Below are 25600 nucleotides of genomic sequence, written 5' to 3'. Positions count from 1 at the left end.
GAGGCAATATAATCAGAAAACAGAATCACTGTAATCATCAGCAGTGTATTTGGGTCCTACCCATGCCATTTAATAGCTGTTTAGTTTATATTGCAAGTCACTTCACATTACTCAATTAGAAAATAAATACAATATTATAGCTCTATTCATATAGAAGTGTTTAAGTGCAATCAAGCCATGTAGTATGCACTCAAAATGGTCATTTAACATTAAAAAGTAATTGCTCTTCATCTAATGTATATCATTAAAAAATTCTCTGAAGGGTTTCAGGGACCAGCCTCTGTGCATTCACAAGTATTTATCTTTCTTTGCATAAAACATAGCATTTCACATATATTTTGTTAAATATAAGCAGCTGCTGATTCTATTCTCAGGATCTTCTATTTCTTCTGACCTATGTTTTAACCCTTTGTAGGATACCCATATATTGGAGGTTTGGTGGCCCAAGTTGAATGAAGAGTGAATGACTTATGGGCTCTCTCTGAAAATGGGATCAACAGGTAGAGCTGCCAATGCCCCAGAGGAGAAGCTGAGATCAACATGTAATTTGAAATAGTAAAAGTGCATGTAAAACTCTTTGCACTATGCAGACAGTTAAGTATGTTGTTGGTAATGGTGCTGTTGGTAAAACATATATCCTGATATCCTACATGACGAAAAATCTTCCATCAGATTATGTTCCAATTGTTTTTGACAACTATGCAGTCAAGGTTATGATTGGTGAGGAGTCCATTGGACTTTTTGATACTGCAGGGCAAAAGGATTATGACAGACTACAACCACTGAGTTATCCAAAACAGATGTTCTTCTAGTGTGGTTTTCAGTGTCTCTCCACTGTCACTCAAAAATGTGAACAAAAAGTGGGCACCTGAGATAACTCAGCACTATCCAAAGACTCCTTTCTTTCTTGTTGGAAACCAAATTAATCTCAAAGAAGACCCCTCTACTCTTGAGAAACTTGCCAAGAACAAACAGAAGCCTATAGCTCCAGAGACTGTTGAAAAGCTGCCATGGGATCTGAAAGCTGTCAAGTAGCTGTCAACTATGTGTAATGCTCATCCCTCACACAGAAAAGCCTAAAGAATGTGTTTGATAAAGCAATATTGTTGCCCTGGAGGCTCCAGAACCCAACAAGAGACACAGGTTTGTGCTACTATGAACACTTCTCCAGAGCCCTTTCTGCACAGCTGTTATTTAAGCTGAACATACTTAAAATCATGTTCAAATCAAACTAAAAATTAAAATGTTTCTGCAATAATGACAAACACCCTACATCTACCAGCATGCACTCATGTAAGACAAGCACCATTGCTAAGCTCCCCTTGACCTTCCAGTAATAGTTAATTTTGAATAAATATGTGTGGCACTAAAAGTGATGAGTGTTAGCTTTTTTTTCCTTGTTTAAAACAATAAAAAGGAGAAAAACCATGGAGGACTGGGGGGCAAGATGGCGGTGCCGGGAGGACTCTCATTCTGAGCAGCAGCACAGCAGGACCAGCACAGTGACCAGCAATCAGAACTCTCGGCCATAAAACACAGTCACTGTGTTTCCCAGGTGAGAGGATACCCCACGGTGGGGGATTCAATCAGCTTTTAACTCACCCGGCTAAACCGCGGAAGAAATCCCGGTTCAGTGGCTGCCGGCCGCCAGCCCCAGCCCCAGCCCAGAGCCGCAAGCCAGTGTCTCTGGTCACGGTCCCAGACTGAACCTTGGGCACCACACTATCAGAGACTGGAATTTTCAGTCGAGAGATAACCCCAGGGTACAGGAAACGATTGGGACCGGCCTTAGGTCACCCAGAATCCCCTGGAAAAGACTCGGGCGGGTTCCACGGGCACCCCAGGAGCCAGCCCGGAGCCAGAGCCGGGGACCCAGGTTCCTGCACAGAGCCCTGCCTGCCTGCGTGCCTGATTCGCCGCCAGAGATAGAAACGGCGGGTCTGATCTCAGAGCACTCAGCTCACCCCCAACCTGAAAAGGTCCCCGGAAAATTACCCAGCTTAGGGAGCCACTCAGACTCCCAAAAGCCGCAAAGGCAGACACAGGCAGTTTCTGCGCACCAGACAGCTGGCAGAGACTGAGCCACCATCACACAGCTGTGCTCCAGGCACAGGCAAATTTCTGTGGCCAGCCAGCTGGCAGACACTGAGCAGTGTGCACCAGGGCAAAAAAAGACATTAGGAGTCCGTGTCTCCAGAGAATCCACGGGGAAGGAAGGAAACTGTACTGATCTAAATCACCCAATCCTTCCCCAGAAAAAGTCTAGCAGTCTAGTGGGGCCGAGGCGCCAGCACTCAGCTGTGCTCCAGACACAAGCACAAACAGTTGAGGCGCGCCTGATGTCCAACTGGGTCACAGCAGCTGATCATTAAATTTGCAACAAGAAACCCAGAAACAGGGCAGCTGCCCTCAGGACTTCCCTGGGTGAGAGGAGAACCCTCTCGACTAACAAAGACCACAGTTACCACTCAGGTCTATATCCCTGAGGTGAGCAACTCCTGAAAAAACACCAGCCATCCAGGGACTATACCCAAAAAGCTGAGAAGACATCCTTCAGGAAAATCCAGCTTTCTGCAAAGGGGATTCTCTCCACCACAGGATCCCCAGGAACCACCAGAAAATAACCCCAAACTCCTAAGATAACACAATGGGTAGAGGCCAGCGTAAAAGCTCAAGCAACAAAAGACAGAGCAATATGGCATCTCCAGAACCCAGTTACCCAGGGGCAAGTAGCCCTGGACACCCCACCATAACTGAAATCCAAGAAGATGACCTAACAAGTATGCTCATGAAGATGATAACAGAGGAAACAAATAAGATTCGTAAAGACATAGAGGAAGATAAACTCAAACAGAATATTGCCATCCGTAAAGAAATAGAGGAAGCTGCAGCCAAACAGTTTATGGCCTTTAGAAAGGAAATGCTTAAAGCACTGAATGAAATAAAAGAAATAGAGTTGAAGGAACTAAAAGAAAAACAGGAAAGTACAATCAGACAGGTGAAGGAAGTAAACAAAACAACTCAAGACCTGAAGATAGAATTGGAAAAATTAAAGAAAACACAAATGGAAGAAATAATGGAAAGGAAGAATCTAGGGAAGAAAACAGGAACTACAGAGGTAAGCATAACCAACAGACTACAAGAGATGGAAGAAAGAATCTCAGGTGTAGAAGATACAATGGAAGAAATCGATGTATCTGTCAAAGAAAATGTTAAATCCGAAAAATTCCTGACACAGACCATCCAAGAAATGCAAGACAATATGAAAAGACAAAACCTAAGAATAATAGGTATAGAGGAAAAAGAAGACTCCCTTCTCCAAGGCCCAGAAAATATTCTCAACAAAATCATTGAAGAAAATTTCCCCAAGCTAAAGGAGAGGCCAATTAGAATACATGAGGCCTACAGAACACCCAACAAATTTGACCAGAAAAGAAAATCCTCCCGCCACATAATAATCAAAACAGTAAGTATACAGAACAAAGAAAAAATACTAAAAGCTGCAAGGGAAAAGGCCAAGTAACATATAATGGCAAACCCATTAGAATCACACCTGACTTTTCAACAGAGACTATGAAAGCCAGAAGGGCCTGGACGGATATCATGCAGACCCTAAGAGAACACAGATGTCAGCCCAGGCTACTATACCCCGCAAAACTCTCAGTCCTCATAGATGGAGAAAACAAGATATTCAATGACAAAAACAAATTTCAACAATACCTACAAACAAATCCAGCATTACAGAAGACACTGGAAGGGAAAATACAACCCAAGAAAGCTAGCTACATTCAAGAAAACACAGGAAATAAATAACCTCACTTCAGTAAAACAAAAAGCAACCAAGCACACAACCTGATGACCACAGCCAATATCAAAATCAAGAGATCTTACAGCCACTGGTCATTAATCTCTCTCAACATCAATGGACTCAACTCTCCAATAAAAAGACACAGATTAACAGAATGGATACGTAAACAAAACCCAGCAATCTGTTGCATACAAGAAACACACCTAAGACACAAAGATAGACATTACCTGAGGGTAAAGGGTTGGAAGACGACTTTCCAAGCAAACGGACCCAAGAAGCAAGCAGGAGTAGCCATTCTAATATCTGATAAAATAGACTTTCAACCAAAATTAATCAAAAGAGATGGGGAAGGACACTTCATACTCATCAAGGGAAAATTCCACCAGGAAGACATCACAATCCTGAACATCTATGCCCCAAATACAAGGGCACCCACATTTGTGAAAGAAACATTGATAAAATTTAAAGCACATATAGATCCACACACATTAATAGTGGGAGACTTCAACACCCCACTCTCAACAAAGGACAGGTCAACCAAACAGAAATTAAACAAAGAAACAATGTCTCTGACAGAGGTCATGAATCAAATGGACCTAACAGACATTTACAGAACTTTACACCCAAACACAAAAGAATTTACCTTCTTCTCAGCACCTCATGGAACCTTCTCCAAAATAGACCACATAGTGGGTCACAAAGTGAGCCTCAACAGATACAAGAAGATTGAAATAATCCCATGTATCTTGTCTGATCACCATGGAATAAAGCTGGACCTCAACAATAACAGAAATAACAAAAAGCCTACACACACATGGAAACTGAACAACTTGTTACTAAATGACAGCTGGATCAGGGAAGAAATAAAGAAAGAAATTAAAGTCTTTCTAGAAATCAATGAAAATGAAGACACAACATACCCGAACTTGTGGGACACAATGAAAGCAGTGCTAAGAGGAAAGTTCATAGCACTAAGTGCCTTCAAGAAGAAATTCGAGACAGCTCATTCAAGCACCCTAATGGCTCACTTAATAACCCTAGAAAAAGAAGAAGCAGACACACCAAGAAGGAGTAGACGGCTGGAAATAATCAAACTCAGGGCTGAAATCAATCAATTGGAAACAAATAAAACAATTCAAAGAATCAATGAAACCAAGAGCTGGTTCTTTGAGAAAATCAACAAGATCGACAAACCCTTAGCCAGGCTAACTAAAAGGCAGAGAGACACCACCCAAATCAACAAAATCAGAAATGAAAAGGGGGATATAACTACAGACACTGAGGAAATCCAAACAATCATTAGGACTTACTTCAAAAGTCTATATGCCACAAAATTTGAAAATCTAAATGAAATGGACAATTTTCTTGATCGATTTGACTTACCAAAGCTGAACCAGGACCAGGTAAATCAACTAAATAGACCTATATCCCCCAAAGAAATAGAAGCGATCATCAAAAGTCTCCCATCCAAAAAAAGCCCAGGACCAGATGGCTTCAGCGCAGAATTCTACCAGACCTTCAAAGAACAGCTAACACCAATTCTTTTCAAACTATTCCACAAAATAGAAACAGAAGGAATATTCCCAAATTCATTCTATGAAGCCACAGTCACCTTGGTACCTAAACCTCACAAAGACTCAACAAAGAAAGAGAATTTCCGGCCAATCTCCCTTATGAACATTGATGCAAAAATACTTAATAAAATACTTGCAAACCGAATCCAAGAACACATCAAAGATATTATCCACTATGACCAAGTAGGCTTCATCCCAGGTATGCAGGGGTGGTTCAATATACGGAAATCCATCAATGTGATCCACCATATTAACAAATTGAAAGAAAAAAACCACATGATAATCTCCCTAGATGCTGAAAAAGCCTTTGACAAAATCCAACATCCATTCATGTTCAAAGTATTGGAGAGATCAGGGATACAAGGCACATATCTAAACATAGTAAAGGCGATATACAGCAAGCCTATAGCCAACATCAAACTGAATGGAGAGAAACTTAAAGCAATCCCACTGAAATCAGGGACAAGACAAGGCTGCCCACTCTCTCCATATCTCTTCAACATAGTGTTGGAAGTCCTTGCTAGAGCAATAAGACAGTTGAAGGAGATCAAGGGGATACAAATTGGAAAGGAAGAAGTCAAATTATCACTATTTGCAGATGATATGATAGTATACGTGAGTGACCCCAAAAACTCTACCAGGGAACTCCTACAGCTGATAAACACCTTCAGCAAAGTGGCAGGATACAAAATTAACTCAAAAAAATCAGTAGCCCTCCTGTATACAAAAGACAAAAGGGCTGAGAAAGAAATTAAGGAAACAACACCCTTCACAATAGCCACAAATGACATAAGGTACCTCAGAGTAACCCTAACCAAGGAAGTCAAAGACTTGTATGAAAAAAATTTCAAATCTCTGAAGAAAGAATTAGAAGAAGATATGAGAAGATGGAAAGATCTCCCATGCTCATGGCTTGGTAGGATTAACATAGTAAAAATGGCCATCTTACCAAAAGCAATCTACAGATTCAATGCAATGCCCATCAAATTACCAACACAATTCTTTACAGACCTGGAAAGGAAAATTCTCAACTTCATATGGAATAACAAGAAACCCAGAATTGCTAAAACAATCCTCTACAGTAAAAGATCTTCTGGAGGTATCTCCATCCCCGATCTTAAGTTGTACTATAGAGCAACAGTTTTAAAAACTGCATGGTACTGGCATAGAAACAGAATGGTGGATCAATGGAACAGAACAGAGGACCCAGAAATAAACCCACACACTTATGGACACCTGATCTTTGACAAAGACGCCAAAACCATACAATGGAATAAAGATAGCATCTTCAACAAATGGTGCTGGTCTAACTGGATGTCTACATGTAGAAAAATGAAAATAGATCCATACTTGTCACCCTGCACAAAACTGAAGTCCAAGTGGATCAAAGACCTCAACATAAAACCAGACACATTAAATCGGCTTGAAAAAAAAGTGGGAAATACCCTAGAACTCATTGGTACAGGGGGAAACTTCCTGAACAGAACACCAACAGCACAGGCTCTAAGAGCAACAACCAATAAATGGGACCTCATGAAACTGAAAAGCTTCTGTAAAGCAAAGGACACCGTCATCAAAACAAAGCGACCACCTACAGATTGGGAAAGAATCTTCACCAACCCTTTATCTGACAGAGGACTCATATCCAGTATATATAAAGAACTAAAGAAGCTGAAAAGCAGCAAACCAAGTAATCCACTTAAAAAATGGGGAACAGAGCTAAACAGAGAATTCTCTGTAGAGGAATACCGAATGGCAGAGAAGCACTTAAATAAATGCTCAACCTCATTAGCCATTAGGGAAATGCAAATCAAAACAACCCTGAGATTTCACCTTACACCCATGAGAATGGCCAAGATCAAAAACTCAAGTGACAACACATGCTGGAGAGGTTGTGGAGAAAGGGGAACCCTTCTCCACTGCTGGTGGGAATGTAAACTTGTACAACCACTCTGGAAATCAATCTGGCGCTTTCTCAGACAACTAGGAATAGCGCTTCCTCAAGATCCAGCCATACCACTACTGGGCATATATCCAAAAGAGGCTCAAGTACACAAAAAGGACATTTGCTCAACCATGTTTGTAGCAGCTTTATTTGTAATAGCCAGAAGCTGGAAACAACCCAGATGCCCCTCAACTGAAGAATGGATGCAGAAATTGTGGTACATCTACACAATGGAATATTACTCAGCAATGAAAAATAAGGAAATCATGAAATTTGCAGGTAAATGGTGGGATCTGGAAAGGATCATCCTGAGTGAGTTGTCTCAGAAGCAAAAAGACACACATGGTATATACTCACTCATATAGACATACAACATAGGACAAACCCACTACAACCTGTGCATCTAAAGAAACTAAGCAAGAGAGAGGACCCTAACTAAAACATCCAATCCCCATCCAGAAAGGCAAAGAGGATGGACATCAGAAGAAGAAGAAAACAGGAAACAACCTAGGAACCTACCACAGAGGGCCTCTGAAAGCCTCTGCCCTTCAGACTATCAAAGCAGATGCTGAGCCGGAGGGGCAACTGTTGGGCAGGTGAACAGAATTTTAGGTAAGAACTGGGAAATAGTAAGAGCTGGAGAGGACAGGGTCTCCACAAGGAGAGCAACAGAACAAGAAAATTTGAACATAGGGAACTTCCCAGAGACTCATACTCCAACCAAGGTCTATTCTTGGAGATAACCTAGAACCCCTGCACAGATGTAGCCCAGGGCAGTTCAGAGTCCAATTGGGTTACATAGTAATGTGAAGAGGGACTGCCTCTGACATAATCTGATTGGCCTGCTCTTTGATCACCTCCCTCTGGGGGGGGGGAGCAGCCTTACCAGGCCACAGTAGAGGACAATACAGCCACTTTTGATGTGAACTGACAGACTAAGATCAGAAAGGAGAGGAGAACCTCCCCTATTAGTGGACTTGGGGAGTGGCATGCATGCAGAGGGAGGAGGGAGGGTGGGATTGGGATGGGAGGAGGGAGGGGCTTATGGGGGGATGCAGAATGAATAAAGTGTAATTGATGAAAAAAAAAACAATAAAAAGAACAACAAATCTCCACAAATGTATTGTTTTGTTTAAAGCAAACGCAAGGCATGCTTGTGTTTGACTGTAATAAACTAATTCGAATTGTCAAAGCTGTTCGCTGGTTCCATTTTGGAGAGTGAAATGGGGCATGTTCATGTCTTTTGCTTTTGTTTTTTTTTACTCCAACCCATCCCTCCTTTTGGGGTGTATAGAGGGTTGTTTCTTACTCTTGTTTTTAGAAATTTGAAAACCAGAGGACAGGTTATTCCCACATTCTACTCCCTAGGTCTAATTTAGCAAATACGTCCCCACCTGGTACTCTTAGGAAGGAGTATAGAATTGCTTTACTTAATAACATGTTCCTTCTTGAATATGCCTTTTCTCTCCACCCTTAAGCTGATCCAGTCTTTGATGAAACTTGTGACGGTGGGTGGAAGCTGCCTTGTCCCTCTTTCTAGGATGCACTCTATATGTGACTGACTTTCAAGGGTATTTGTCTGCCATTAGATGATTTGGGGGAAATTTTTCTAACTTATTTCATTGATAAATAAAAAATATTGCAGCTTTTGAAGTACATTTAATAGATTGAGTTATTAATTAAAAAAAGCACTTTTGCCCCTGTCAGTCAGGGGCAAAATCTATGCTTAGCTGTGCCTAGATTAAGCTGAAGACTGGGTACATTCCTTAAGGGTTGGTGTTGGAAGACACATGGTTACTGATGAAGGCCATTTCCTTTCAGCTGATGAGGGGACAGGCTTGGTTCATTCAGAAGCTATGAGCATGTGGGCTGGGGTGCATACTATTAACCAAGTCAGGGCTATCTCCCCTTTTAATTAGGAACCCTTGAACAACTGGAGGAAGTTCTCTCAAGAAAATGGCAAGAGCCCCATGACTCTTCATAAGTGTTAATAGAGACTTTATCAGGCTGTTTTGTTTGCAGGTTCCCGTTTTTAAAAATGTTTAGGTACTCTCCTTCCCCACTCCTGATCTTCTGGATTCGTTAGTGCTGAACCATTGCTTTCTTGTGTCTCAACTCTTTGTATATGAATTCTTTTCAGATGTATTAAACAAACAAAGCCCTTAAAGAAATAAAAAGAAAATGGCATCAACATATACTAAATACCCTAAGCAATGACATATAATGACAATGTACTAAAGGCCAACAAGGTCCTCCCTAATGTATTTCTTTATTTTTATCATAATTTTATTATAAATAAATAGCAAATAAAAACACTATATAGAAAAATTAACCAGACACACCGTCTGGACCTCAGGGAACTTTTATAAGGTTAGACTAGCCATTCTGAAGCAGCATGCCTTCACTTGAATTTTACACTTTATCAAATATGTTCTTGTAGATAATTTTTTATTGATTTTTAATTTTTCTTGATTAAGGTGGTGTTTGTAAAATAGACAAGGGGAAGGTATAGGCTTCTCTTGGCTTAACTAGTCTCATACATAGATGCTATGGATGCTGAGTATTACACCATATGCTCTGCACTTTCTAGCTGCAGGGATCAACACTACTGCCTAATGGCTGAAGCAATCACAGCAATAAGCCTTTAGGGAAAATAAAGTCTTTCTTTCCCTTGAAGAAGCAAAAGACCCCTCAGTCATTATCCATCTGTTATTGATTAGACAACATATAATTATTTTTCTAGGGCCTGGGAGTTGGCAATGTATCTGATCTCACCTCACTGTAATTTTTCCTGATCACTCATATTGCTGAAGTTAGGACAATATTTAGGATATAGTAACACTGGAATTTATCAGACATTTCAATATTACTAACTTCTATGTCTCACATAAATTTGTAATTGGGTAGCTCAATCAAAGATATTAGTTTGTTTTTTCATTTTATGCCTCATATTTTTGTCTAATCTGTTGCTAAAATGAAATTAATTTTTATACCTAGGAGAGAAGTTTCCAGCTTTTTGGTATTTGCTTATGTGTTTTTGTTTTATCTCAGCTGGATTATGATTGTACAGCTCAAGGTCAGCATGCTGCTAAGAGTTTGTGTTACAGTGTGGATCTTGAATCTACATAACAAGCTTACAGAATTTTTATAAGCAATGTCATCACTCATAGATAATTCAATCCTTTGAAATTGTATTGTTTATGGTCCAGAATTTTTGCTTTTTACTTTCCTCTCAGCAAACTATTCTCCCTACTCTTCTCCATTAGCCATTTAGTCAACGGATAGTTTTTATCCATTGCCTTGGCTTGCTAACCACTGTTCCAAAGTTTGAAATACAGCATATAATAAGACAGACAAAAACTTTGTAATTGAGAGAAAAGCAAGACACTGAAAAAAAAAAAAGTCATCAAGATTAGTATATTTGGAGAAACATCAATTGGAAAAACTAGTTTGCAATAAAAATATTCATAAGAACTGTGGAAATAAAGCACTTTAGGAACTTTGGAAATACAGCAACGTTTTAGCATAATCATAAGCAAGGCCCTTTGAAGTTAAAAGGAAGAATTTTTCCACTTAAACCAAGCAATGCAACATGGGAAAAGTGGCTTCTTTGTTGGGGAGAGATTGTGAAATCCTTAACTTGGAATTCAGTTCCAGGAAATAGGGCATTGTAACACAGTGCTGGACCAGCTACTCCAATTTGCTGCAGGCTAAGGGAATGGATGAAGCCTCTATGCTCAAGTTAGCACTGAAAACCAGGGAAATACTCAACTATCAGCTCTTTCCAGAGTGTGGGAACTGAAGCACAGAGAAAATCTCCAGGAGGGTAAGATGGAGAATGAACTGCAGAAGGATTCCTTGAAAGAGCTCTGGGCTCTCACAGTGAAAGACAATACAAGCCCAAAAGATCCTGTATCCAGGATAGTCTGTGAAGATGTAGCATGATGTGAAAGGAGATTTGCACCCAGCAGAATAATGTTCCAGTCTACATTGATGAGAGCTGGGGTGTATGCCTGAAATAACCTAAAGAGACAATGCCAAATACTGGTTGTTAAAAGCCCCGTTAGGTGCCATTACACTTAGTGCTAACCTCAGTTATGAAGGCACAAAATCCACCCTATCTTCTTTAACTTTAGTTAGTACAATTTTTGATTGGTTCTGTGTGACATGGAATAAAATGGATGAGCAAGTTCAGGAATCGCTTTGTATTGCAGGGCTAGGCCTGCCGAAATAAAATCCAGCAACTGTAAGATACCATGACCCCTATCCAAAGGCACTGCCCTGAAGATGGCATGCTGAGATTCTTCCTGGTGACAAGCTTGTGCTTACAGCCTTGGCAGGACAGATTTACAATCTAACCTATACTGTATCTAGTAGGTATCTCTGGAGACGGATGTCTGCGAGTACATGATAATTAAATATGAGATAATTAAGTTAGGAGAAAGGCAACAAAATATGTAAAACGTGACCTCGAAATTGAACATTTGGAGATCAGTAGAGTACAATTATAGTTTGTAATTATGTTTTACCCTTTTGTTCTTTAATTTTTATAATCATTTAAAAATATCTGATTATAATCAAAGGATGGGATTTGTGGGACTCATGGGCATAACAAAGCAGAATCATATAGTTGACGCTTCACATTTGCTTTCCATTGCTGTGATAAAACATCAAAGCAAATTTTGGCATCCACTTCCACATTATAGTCCCTTGTTAAGGGAGGTCCTCATAGAAACTCAAGGAAAAACCTGAAGACTGAATCTGAAACAGACACCTTGGAGAAATGCTGTGTGCTGGACTGCCTTGTATGGCTTGCTCAGCTACTTTTCCTATACAGCTCACCATGCATACTTGATCTTGACTCTCTTACATTAATCATTAATCAAGAAAACGTTCGAAGAAAAAATTATTCAAGAAATTTTATCATTAATCGAAAAATGCCTGTAAGCCAATTTGATGGAGACAATTCCTCAAATGAGGGTCAGTCTTCTCAAATGTCTATATTTTTTGTGTCAAGTTGACAAAAAAATTAGAACATTGATACAATAAAATTATGAGACAAGAATCAAAACAAAATAATGAAGGAAAAATAACCATAAAAGAAAGAGGTGGGGCAGGGATGAGCAAGATAACCATAACACCCCTAAATTATAGAATAAAATTGCAATAATAAAAGATTTCCAGATCATAGTACAGTATAAATATTTTAAATTTTCCAATTAAAAACCAGAATGAGTAAATGAAAAAAAAAATAAGAATTCCCATGCACATGATGCTTTCAAGAACCAGAGTCATTGCTAAGAACACACATAGATTGAAAGAGCTCAGTGTCTGGCTCTCAGATCATCTCACCTAATGAGACCTGATAGGCCAGGGTCAGAAGGAAGGGGAAGACCTCCCCTATCAGTGGACTTAAAGAGGGGCATGGGAGGAGATGAGGGAGGGAGGAGAGTGGGATTGCGAGGGGAGGAGAGTGGGACAACAGCTGTGATACAAAGTGAAAAAACTGTAATAGATAAAAAAAATATAAAAAAAGAAAGAGCAAAACAAAAGAGCAAGAAAAATATTCTATTTAAATCTATGTTTTTAAAAGCAATAGTAATCATGCTTTTATCTACTGGAGTAAATTTTAATCAAAATCAGTAAAGAAAAAATATTAATATGAAGGGAGAAAGAAGTTGGTTCAGATAAGCCAAACAAACTCTAAATATAAAGGCACTGCATATGAGAAAACTCAATTATATAGAGAAAATATTAGTATAAATACAGTTACAACCTACAGTATAGGAATATCAGGAACTTCAAAACCTTATACACAGTGATGAAAAGAGCATACAGAGAGAAAATCAACAAGGATATCAGAATTAAATTAGAACTAAATGAAATGGACCTGACATTCATACATTCCACCGGGCACCTATAGAACCATTCCTTTGAGAGCACATGTTATGTTCTGAAGGATATCCCGTAGAATTTTCTACAAAGCAGTACTGATAACAATTTTAAAAACTAAAATTATGAGGAATTTATTTAGAAACCAAAATAAAGACAGAAATCAATAACAAGAGGATCCTTGGGGACTTTGCAGATATATTCAAATCAACATTATTGAAAAACCCACATAATTAATACAAAAGTAATGAATGCAGTTGAAAAATGAGACAAATAAAAATGGAAAATAATGTGCCCGAACCTTGAGGATATAGCAAAATCAGTACTAAAAGAGAAATTTATACCAATTATTTACTTCAAAAAACCCCTGAAAATATCCCAATAAATCAGCCTACCACTGTGCTTCAAGGAGCTAGAAAAACAAAAATAAAACTAAAAATGAGTAGAGAAAAAGTAATACAGAGTATCAGAAGAGAAATAAAATACCAATAATGAAAGACACAAAGATCAACAAATTAGAGTTGATTTTGTGTATCTTTCTTAAATGTAAGAGCTGGAGAGGACAGGAACTCCACAAGGAGAGCAACAGAACAAGAAAATTTGAACACAGGGAACTTCCCAGAGACTCATACTCCAACCATGGAGATAACCTAGAACTCTGACAATGCAGCCACTTCTGTTGAGAACTGATAGACTAAGATCAGAAAGGAGAGGAGAACCTCCCCTATCAGTGGACTTGAGGAGGGTCATGCATGCAGAAAGTAGGGGGGGGGGTGGTGCTGGGAGGGAAGGAGGGAGGGGCTTACGGGGGGATACAAAATGAATAAATAAATAATTAATAAAAGTTAAAAAAATATACAAATTTTAGTTTAATGAAGACAAAAGAAAGAAGACAAGGATAAATAAAAGCACAGATGAAAATGGAGACTTTTTCACAAAATAAATTCACTGGATATTTGGAGTCTATTAAGAATTACAAATTCCCAAAATTGTCAATGGAGGAAAAAAATGAGCAAATTTCTGGATGCACACATAAACACAATTAATCTGATTGAATGATATGACTCATGAAAAAAAAAAAAACCTGGCAGTAACAAGTAAGATAGTAATAATAAATGTTTTCTATCAAAGGAAACACCAAGATCTCATTACATCACTGCTCAATTCTGCCAAACATTTGCCAATAATACAAATTATTTCAGATCAGTCAGATGAAATAAGATGAAGATGATCTAAGTCTTCTGTATCACATTTTAACAGTCCTACATTATGCTGGTATCAGAAGTCAGACATCAGAAGGAAAGGAAGATGGGGAAAAGAGACAGGAAGGAAGAAAAGGAGAGGAGGAAGAATGGAAGTAATAGGAGAGAAAGAGAGGGCAGAAAGCTGAAAGCTATAGATAAGTGTCTCTACTGAAAATACTTACAAAGACTTCAACAACATTCTAGAAATACCAATCAAATTATACATTAAGATTATTCCCAGGGAGAATACCAAATCACCCACAAAAACTTCGACCCAAAATTTACCCTACCTATGAGATATGCAGGGATAAAGATAGAGCAGATAGAGTACAGATTGAAGGAATGCCCAACCAGTGCCTGGCCCAACCAAAGACCCACCCTATGGCAGAGTGCCAACCCCTGACACTATGAAGGATGCCCTGTTAAACTTGCAGACAGGGGCATTTCAGAGTCGTGCTCTGAGAGGCTATACCAAGCAGTGCTTCAAAACAGATGCTGAGACTCATAGCCAGACAATGAGTGATGCTTAGGGAGTCCTGTGGATAAGCGGGAGGAAAGAGAAAAGGACCAGGAGGTGACAGGAGCACCATAAGAAGATTAACAGCCAACTAACCAGGGCCCAAAGGGGCTTGCTGAGACTGAATCATCAACCAAGGAGCAATGATCATCAACCAAGGCCCCCTACAATGATGTAGCAGATGGGCAGCTTTGGCCTCATGTGGGTCCTCTAGTAAGGAAGTGTGAAGTGCATCTGACTGTGACTCAGTCGCCAGCTTTTTGATCACTTTCTCAGGGTGTGTCTGCCTTGACAGGCCACAGAGGAAGAGGACAAGCTCAGTCTGATACAACTTGATGGCCTGAGGTAGATGGGGAAGAGGGAGGGAAAGAGAGGAAAGGTGGGGCTGGGAGGGGAGGAAAGATGGGGCTACAAGGATTACAGTGAAAAAGGAAACCAACCAACCAACCAAACAACCAAACAACCAACCAACCAACCAACCAAACAACCAACCAACCAACCAAACAACCAAACAACCAACCAAACAAACAAACAAACAAACAACCAAACAACCAACCAGCCAACCAAACAACCAACCAAACAACCAAACAACCAAACAACCAAACAACCAACCAACCAACCAACCAAACAAACAAACAAACAAACAAACAAACAACCAACCAAACAACCAACCAAACAAAAAGATCCCTCCCAGGATCCACTGAGCCTCATATAAAGAATTAAAGGAACATTCATAAACATAAATTCACAGATACATGGTACCACAGGAACAAAATGAAGAATAGATATTATAGTATTATCTCAATAGACAGAGAACCCTTAATAAAATTCAGAATACTTTCATGATAAAACCTCAGAGCAAACTTTATACAGCTGTAACTGGTAACAACATATTGCAACATACCCTCTGTGACCATAACATTCAATAAGGGGGGATGGTAAGTTTTGTCTGGAGTAGCCAGAATGGGACAAAAGTGCCACTTCACTAAGGAAACACTGGAAATTCTACATGAAACCATCAGAAGGTCCAAAGAATCACAGGTATCCAAGTTGGAAAGGAAGGAATAAAATATTCACCATTTGATTCAATATCATCTTACATAAAAACAACTCGAAATTATACAAGAAAAGTTGTAAAATCCTTTTTACTAAGGGAATTTCCATTACTTGTAGGATCTATCTGCTGAAATTGACAATGGTAGTATAAGCCAAACACTGGATTCCCACTACACTATCTTGTATACATGGTAGGATTATGTCCTTTTGACATGAAAATATTTACCAATTCTCCATTAAGTGCTGATTTGGATAAATTCATTTGTACCTTTTACTCTTCTATATTAAACAGGATTAATCATCATAAAATACACAGGGGACCTTCACTCACCTCTCTCTGTTTTCACAGAAGTACTTGTTTGTTTGCAACTACTTAGTTCCAACTAAAATAGCTTTAGTCCATAAGACAAAACAATCCTTACTAATCTCACTGTAAATAAGTGTGCTAAGTGGCTCAGAATTAGAGAAAAGAGAGAGAAATATAATGGTTTTCATCGATTCAAAATAAGCTTTAATGGTCCCTAAGTAAGTATTTTAATTATTTAAAGACAAACACTTGCTACATGTAAATATTGCAAAATCATTATTACCATGTCTACCTTGTTAGCTGGGAAAACTCCTTTTATTTATTTTTACTTTTTATTTAATTTTGTAAATGTATTCACATGGGGTTTTCATTGTGCAAATGGAATTGTAAATCAAATTTGTATAGCAGAATAATCTAAATCATGTAAAGAGTAGTTCTCTCTATAATTTAAATAAAGAGTTGGCACATGTACCCATTCAAAAATATTTTATTTTAATATGCATTTATAATACAAATTGGCTTGTAAAGACGACAGAATCTAAATGGAGAAAAACTTAAATCAATGTACTCATTACTGCTGCTTATTTAAGCTCATCATGGCGGAGGGATTCTGTGAGCAAATCCCACACCTTCCTTTCTTTATTTTTAATGATTTATTTGGATATTTTAAATCTGGCATGTATGTACTAAATCCATGTGTACTACATGCATGCAGGCGCCTGAAGTGGCTAGGGAAGATATCAGACCCTGTGAGACGGGAGTTAGAGGGAGTTGTGAGCCACCAAATGTGAGTGCTGTGGATCTCCCCTGGATTTTCTGCAGAAGAAACAGAGCTCTTGTTACATGAACCACCTCTGTGTCCTCCTCACATTCCACAACAGTTATTCTACTATGTCAGGGAAGGGTCTATATTTCCAAGTAATGATCATTTTACTCCAAATGTCACAGACTTGCTGCTAGTGCAAATATATGCTTTCTGTTGGTGTACAAACATCTACTCAGACAAAACCAAGCTATGGAAAGAAGGGCTTCTTTTGGAAGTCATTTTAGCAGGAATTTCAAGCAACTTGTTACATTAAGCCCACAGTCAAACGGAAGGGAGAAACGAGGTGCTGTGTCAATGGCCTAGAGGACAGAGGACTGGGCTGTGCAAGTGTGAGGATCAAGATTGGGATTGGGTGCTGGCACACTGTTACCCACAGAAATGCTGAGCAGGCATGGACTACCTGTAATCCCAGCCTGTGGTAGCAGAGACAAGATCCACAAAGGGAAACGGGCTAGATTAAATGAATGGAGGCCTTCTGAGTTGAATAAGAGATCTTCCATAAACAAAGTAAAGAATGGTCATGGAAATTACTGCATATACATTTTCACTCACACTCATGCAAACATGAGTGCATACAACACACACAAGGTGAAGCAGAGACAGACACACACATACACAGAGAGAGATTGAGAGATAGAAAGATTCTTGCTCAACCATCTTCTTTCTTATGTAGTCCATGACTGAAGCCCAGGGAAGGGTATACCCCTTCTTTAGGATGGGTCCTTTAATATCAATTATCCTAAACAAGATGGTCTCTGAGACACAGACCTAATTTAAGTATACTGATATAAGCCTACTTTGAGGCATAGCTCCTAGGTATTTTCAGATCCTGTCTAGTTAATAATCTATACTAATCATTGTTAGCATTCTAACAAACTGGCTCTCATTTCATTTGATGAAAATAGTTATATCCTAGTACTCACCTATGTAACATTTTGCTGTCTATGAGTTTAGTTAGCCATGGTCAATATCACATCTGCTTGTGTGTGTGTGTGTGTGTGTGCATGTGTCTTTAATGGAAGATTTCAGAATGCTACCCATTTTGTTAGTGTAAATTTTAGTAATTATTCTATTTTATTATTTGTTTGTACTATTTTTGACTGACAAGCTAACAAACTAAGTAAAAAGTATGAATATACATGAAATAAGTAATATAAAGTTTAGAATTTGTTATTTTAGGTTCCAGGTTAGAGTCTCAGAATATAGTTCCACAGAGAAGGAAATACTGCCCTACAGAACACAGTATAGGACTTGATTGTTCTTTGTAATTCCTGATTACCCCTTTGGTCCTGCTAAAGCAGCTATAAAAGAAAGGAATGTTTTGAGGCCCCAAGAAGAAACAGGACCCCTCTTCTCCAATGTCAAGTCAAAGCCTTTTCAGGAAAATTAGCAGTAATCTCTGTGAAGGCTAATAATATAGCATGAATATTCCATTCACATACAAATACTGCACTAAAATAGCAATGAAATATGCTTAAGGCCTAAGCCTATATGATGTTTAAATGGTCTCATTTTTCTCCTACACAGTTCCTAGCAGTCTCACAAACAAAATTATTAACTTTGATTATATGAAGATATCCTAATTCCCTGCATCTCTATTTTGACCTTATCCATCATACTTCTGTCACGTGTACAGCAGAGCACCCTTACAGCATCCTGTAGGTTTTTGGGTAATGATTAGTAGATAATGGCTTTAAAGCATACTAGAATGGAGTCCGTGGCCACTGTAAATACAGTGGGGTGAACTCGCCTTTGAGAATTTCAGATTCCACAGAACTACATCTGACTGTTTCTGGGTGTCTTTTATTCTGTATGTGTCGCTTTTTATATTGTAATGTCTTTAAATAAATTCTCACCCTGTTTTATACTGCATGTTCTAAAATTAATGTTGTAAAGTTAAAAATTCTGGTTTTGGCTGAGTGCAGGTCCCTATATGAGAAATTGAAAACTCATTGACAGTGTGGAACCATGCATCAGTCCCTACTTATGTGACACTCTGAAGTCCCACTCTCCCTTTTTGATTTAATACATGTTTCTTATCTTCCAAGCCTAACTAACATTCCCCTCTAAGGAAATCCAGTATTCTGAACAAAGAATTATTTCGCTTCACTTTCTTGCAAAAGCTTGTTCTAGCTTGAGTCCGGTACACTGATTCACTCTAAAATGCTGTAACTTGGTACAAGAAACTGTAAGTTTTGGGTAAGATTCTGAGATTATGGAAACAACAACACAAAGAAAGCAAAAAGGGAATGTAAATGACAAGGGAGGAAAGTGGAAGAAAGAGAAAGAAGAGGGATAAAAATATCTGCCTCTTAAAAATTTACTTGGAAGCTCTTTTTTATCCTATATCCATTCTAATGTAGTAGAAACCAGGCAAAAAAATAACTTGGCATTTTAGATTATTTCTTCTGCACAAATTAACCTTCTCCAGAAGAAGAAGAAAGAAAATGGAAAGATGAATAGAAAATTGATATTTGGTTGATAGATAATAAATAAACTCACTTCTTTGAGTTATGAGAAATTCAGATAAATGACTATTCCCCCATAATTCAGAAATATCATTAGATTCTGATTTCTTCTTCTATCCACTCCTATTCCCTCGACATTCCTACTGTTTTCATTATCAAATGCAATGTTCCATTTCATTGGAAATGAACTCTTTTTTTTTTTTTTTTTGGCTTTTTCTCCAATGACACTCAACTGGAACAACCATTTGGTTAAGATTGCAAACACGGACGGGTCTGATGCTCTTTGGGTGGATGACACCTAAATGAACATCAGTACAATTTCCCAACTTATTTCTAATATCAGAGATCAGACCTCTACTCTTGCCTGATGCATCTAAAACAAAAAGGGGGAACTGTACAGAGCTGCGTAATGCCGCGCCTTAAAGATGGAGCTGGTTTCCGCCTTCCACCTTCCCGATGATGAGTGCTCTCTGTCACGAACAACTCCACATTTGGCTAAGGCCGAGGATCTGGCTTGCTTCCATGTATGTGGACCTATCTGCATTGCCCACGTGGCATGCTGGGGCTGGCTACCCAGAGGCTATTTAAGCTGTGGGCTGGCTTTCCCCAGGGTCAGATGATTGTTCAAGGTTCCTGAATAAACTGCATTGAAAAAAAAATAAAAAGATTGCAAACACAAACTCATTCTATGAAGCCACAATCACCTTGATACCTAAACCACACAAAAACCCAACAAAAAAAAGAACTTCAGACCTATCTCTCTTATGAACATTGATGCAAAAATACTCAATAAAAGAAAAAAAAAGAAAGAAAAAATACTTGCAAACCGAATCCAAGAACACATCAAAGATATCATCCACCATGACCAAATAGGCTTCATCCCAGGCATGCAAGGGTGGTTCAATATATGTAAATCCATCAATGTGATCCACCACATAAACAAACTGAAGGAGAAAAACCACATGATCCTCTCCTTAGATGCCGAAAAAGCATTTGACAAAGTCCAACACCCATTCATGTTTAAAGTCTTGGAGAGATCAGGGATACAAGGCCCATACCTAAACATAGTAAAGGCAATATACAGCAAGCCAATAGCCAACATCAAACTTGGAGAGAAACTTAAATCAATCCCACTGAAATCAGGGACAAGACAAGGCTGCCCACTCTCTCCATATCTCTTCAACATAGTACTTGAAGTCCTAGCCAGAGCAATAAGACAACTAAAAGACATCAAGGAGATACAAATTGGAAAAGAAGAGGTGAAAGTGTCACTATTCACAGATGATATGATAGTGTACATGAGCAACCCCCAAAATTCACCCAGAGAATTCTCTGTAGAGGAATATAGAATGGCAGAGAAACACATTTTTTTTGAAATATTGGAATACAGTTTTTATTTATTTACTTTTTGTTTTTGATTTTTCTTTTTTTAATTGTTTATTATTATTAGTTACATTTTATTAACTCTATATCCCAGCTGTATCCTGCTCCCTTATTCCCTCCCAATCCCACCCTCCCTTCCTCATCTTCTCCCTGCCCCTTTCCCAGTCCACAGATTGGGGACGACCTCCTCCCTTTTGTCTGGTCCTGTTTTATCAGGTATCTTCAGGGCTGGCTGCAAAGTCCTCCTCTGTGGCCTAGCAGGACTGCTCCTCCCTTGGGAGTTGGGGAGGCAAAAGAGCCTGCCATTGGAACTCAACGGCAGAGAAACACTTAAAGAGATGCTTAACATCCTTAGCCATCAGAGAAATGCAAACCAAACAACCATGAGACTTCACCTTACACTCATCAAAATGGCTAAAATCAAATCTCAAATGACAACACATGCTGGATAGGTTGTGGAGAAAGGGGAACCCTTCTTCATTGCTGGTGGGAATGTAAACTGGTACAACCACTTTGAAAATCAGCCAATAAGGAATAGTGCTTTCTCAGCCAATTAGGAATAGTGCTTTCTCAGCCAATTAGGAATAGTGCTTTCTCAAGACCCAGCTATACCACTCCTAGGCATATACCCAGAATTTGCTTAAGTACACAACAAGGACATTTGCTCAACCATGTTTGTAGCAGCTTCTTTTGTAATAGCCAGAACCTGGAAACAACCTAGATCCCCCTCAATGGAGGAATGAATACAGAAATTGTGGTATTTTTAAACAATGGAATACTACTCAGCAATCAAAAAATGAGGAAATCATGAAATTTGCAGGCAAATGGTGGGATCTAGAAAGGATCATTCTGAGTGAAGTATCCCAGAAGGAGAAAGACAAACATGTCTTTCTATATACTCACTTATATAGACCTATAAGATATGATAAACATAATGAAATCTACACACCTAAAGAAGATAAACAAGAAAGAAGACTCCAGGTAAGATGATCAATCCTCACTTAGAAAGACAAATGGAAGGTACATTGGATGTAGGAGAAAACAAGTAACAGGACAGGAGCCTACTTCAGAGGGCCTCTGAAAGACTTTCCTATCAGTCTATCAAAGCAGATACTAAGACTCATAACCAAACCTTTGGCAGAGTGCAGGGAATCATATGAAATAAAGGGGAATTAGTATGACATGGAGAGGATAGGAGCTCCACAAAGGGTCTTCTCTGAGACTGATACTCCACCAAGGACCTTGTATGGATATAATCTAGAACCACTGTTCGGATGTAGCTCAGTAACCAAGTGGGTTACCCTATTAAGGGGAACAGGGACTATTTCTGACATTAACTCAATGCCAGGCTCTTTGACCTCCCCACCCCCCCCCCCCAAGGGAGGAGCAGTCCTGCTAGGCCACAGAGGATGACTTCACAGCCAGTCCTGAAGATAAGTGATAAAATAGGGTCAGATGAAAGGGGAAGAGGTCCTCCCCAATCAGTGGACTTGGAAAGGGGCAGGGACGAGATGAGGGAGGGAGGGTGGGATTGGGAGGGAATGAGGGAGCAGGATACAGAGTTAATAAAATGTAACTAATAATAAAAATTAAAAAAAGAAAAAAAACATTGCAACCACATTTTAAAAAATTGTATATTTGTTAAGAATTTGCAGTGAGCAATGTCACACACAAATACATATCCACACTGGGTGTTAAGACTACTTGAACTATATTACTTCAAAGACAGTCTTCTGAGAAGCAAGTATTACTGAACTCAAATTTCATGAAAAAGTCAAAGAGAGTGTTGAAAACTTAGTGTTAAAGAAGAAAATTTAATGGAAGAGAGAAACTCAATGACAGATACCTGTTTAGATTTGGGGAGAGGAAGAAAGCTGGTGACCTTACAACTCCTCCAGCATAGATCTAAGGCAAAAGTGTGCATGGTTCTTTCCAGTTAAAGTAAGACCAATCACTCAGAATGAGATTCAGATAAGAGGTTGCTAATTTGAGAATATATGGAACATCACTAGAATTGAGCAAATAATGCATGATTCTACTCATTTTCAACCAAGGATGAGCTTTCAAACCTGAAGGAGCAAAATAATTTAACTAAAAATATGATCTGCATCACACAATATTTGACTGAAATCTGTAAGAGGAGTTCTGTTTTGTTCCCCTTAGAACTAATTTTGGTACCTTACCATCCTGCTTTGTATCATTTGCAGATACTGAAACCCTTGAGAAAAAAGTGCTCCAAGAGTGAGTCTTACTTAAGGAAAGAAGATATGAAAATGCCTCTCCATTTCAAATATCTACAAATGTGGCAGAAGAGATAGACCAGAGATGTCACTAGTTTCTTTGTATTGTCAGGTGAGCCACTTCAGGGGAGATGGCGGCAAGCATTGTCTTCAGATGTCATTTATTTTATACTCTTCAACTTAGTATGTACGGAACTTATGAGTTAGAAATTATAAAATGTAATATAGAATATAGTTAGCTATGTAAATTGCCAAGCAGATGATAAGGTAGAACTATATTATTTTGAATGATAATGAAATTGCAACCACAAGAAACAGAGATTTAGAGCTGACAGTTGTAGAAACTGTATCTTGGGTGTTTAAGCTTTTCAGGCTTCATGATCAACCTGTACCAGCATTCAACTGTAATGCATTACTCCATCAATGACATCAGAGGTCATTTGGCTGTTCTGCCTATCTGCAGTATCCCTTTAGCACTACATTGACTTTCCTACTGAGGTCACAGGCTACACATCCCAACCAAAATGGGATCATATAAACTAACCCTATCACAAATCAGTCTATCTCAAGTATCTTCACAACTGAACTTTAAGCACCATCCATTCAAGTCAAGACCAGCTAAGCCAAGACTGCTTGTCTTTGTCCTTAGTAAACTCTTTTTATATGAACGGTACATCCTCATTGTCCAGTTTATAACAAATACTCCTCATAAGACAACTTCTTTGTGTTCCTGGATATGAATATGAACAGGATTGTACAGATCCACCTTTACTGTCATGGTACTCTGTATCATACTGTAGATGCTTGGCTACTGAGAGCTCATAGCTGAGTACCTGTCAGAATTGCACCCTTCCTTTTCTGTGAGTTTCAGTATTTGGAAAGTTGTCCATGGGTCAGTTTCATCCTGGTCCAGCTACTTTTACTCTCCTCCAGATGTTGATCTAAAAGCCACTTCCTGACAAAATTTCCACATACTAATCTGAATTCAGAACCTAATCTGTGAGACATGTCTTTTTCATGATAAAAACGTAGCTAGAATCATATCTTAAATTTTTTAAAATTTTGACAGTTATACATATTAGACACCGGTAGATTCAGTGTAATTTTTTCTCATATTCAATCCCATAGTGCACTGCAAACAGTTATGTGGGAAAGGTCTGGCTGTACACGATCACTCAGAAATCTACAGTGCATCTTATAACTGACTACTTGTGTAAGACTAAAATAGAAGTACAAAGATAGAAGTAGAATCTGAAATCAGGTTAGACCCCAAAAGTGGTAGAAGACAGGAAACATTTGGGAGCCTACCACAGATATCCTCTAAAAGAAGTCACCCACCAGGGGATCGAAGCAGATTCAAAGACAGCCAAATTTTGAGCAAAGCTCAGAGAGTCTTATGGAAGAAGGGGGAAATAGAAAGACATGGAGGAGACAAAAGCCCCCCAAGGAGACCAACAAAGCCAAAAAATCTGGGCCCAGAGGAAACTGCAGAGACTGATGCATCAACCAAAGACCATGCATACAGAAGACCTAGACCCCTCCCTGCTCAGATATAGCCGCAAAGAATACTCAGTCTCCATGTCGGTTTCCCTAATAAGGGGAGAAGAAACAGTCTCTGACATGAACTCAGTTGCCTGCTCCTCGATCACTTCTTCCTTGATGGGGTGACCTAGCCAGCCCACAGGGAAAGAGGATCCAGGCAGTCCTGATCAGATCAGATAGGCTAAGGTCAGACAGTACAGGAGGAGGACTTCCCCTACTAGTTGACTAGGAAAGAAGAATAGGAGACGAAGAGGGAGGGAGGGTGAGACAGGGAGGAGATGAGGGAGGAGGCTATAACTGGGATACAAAGTGAATAAATTGTAAATAATAATAATAGTAAAAATAATAATAAATAAAAATAGAATCTGGATTATGGTAATGATAACTGAATATATACACACAGTAAATATTTAAATAATTAAATATATTTAATTAAAATGCAGTAATTAATAAAATAAGTCTCAAATTTAAAATAATAATTTCATTCTTTTTAACATATTATTTTAAATTTAATATTTTAATTAAGTTTTAATTTAGTATCTTAAAATTTTTTAGAGTTTTATACATGTATAAATTGTCTTTTGATCAAATATAACTTGATTTATAGGAAAAACTACATGTACATAAGTGTTTAAAGTTTAACATTATCAAGAAACACTTTAGCTCAATGTATATCAGCATCCCAAAGTAAAATATGTGTTATTTAACTTATGTTTGGTTCAGTTTAACATCTACCTATAAAGATATGACTACAGGTATTCTAGGAAACCTAGATCTCAATGGTTGCAGAGGAAAACA

General features: G+C 38.7%; 1 protein-coding gene and 1 pseudogene across 4 annotated transcripts in view; one reads left to right on the top strand and one right to left on the bottom strand.

Annotated features, from left to right (window-relative positions):
• Fstl5 (follistatin like 5) overlaps positions 1 to 25600 on the bottom strand; it is a 692962-nt gene that overhangs the window by 354424 nt on the left and 312938 nt on the right. The gene's annotated exons all lie outside the window — the stretch shown is intronic.
• On the top strand, positions 585 to 1035 carry LOC110540465 (cell division control protein 42 homolog; annotated as a pseudogene).

This window comes from Meriones unguiculatus, chromosome 2 (genome assembly GCF_030254825.1).
Source record: "Meriones unguiculatus strain TT.TT164.6M chromosome 2, Bangor_MerUng_6.1, whole genome shotgun sequence".
NCBI classification, from domain to species: Eukaryota; Metazoa; Chordata; class Mammalia; order Rodentia; family Muridae; genus Meriones; species Meriones unguiculatus.
This window is presented reverse-complemented; position numbering and strand designations above follow the sequence as displayed.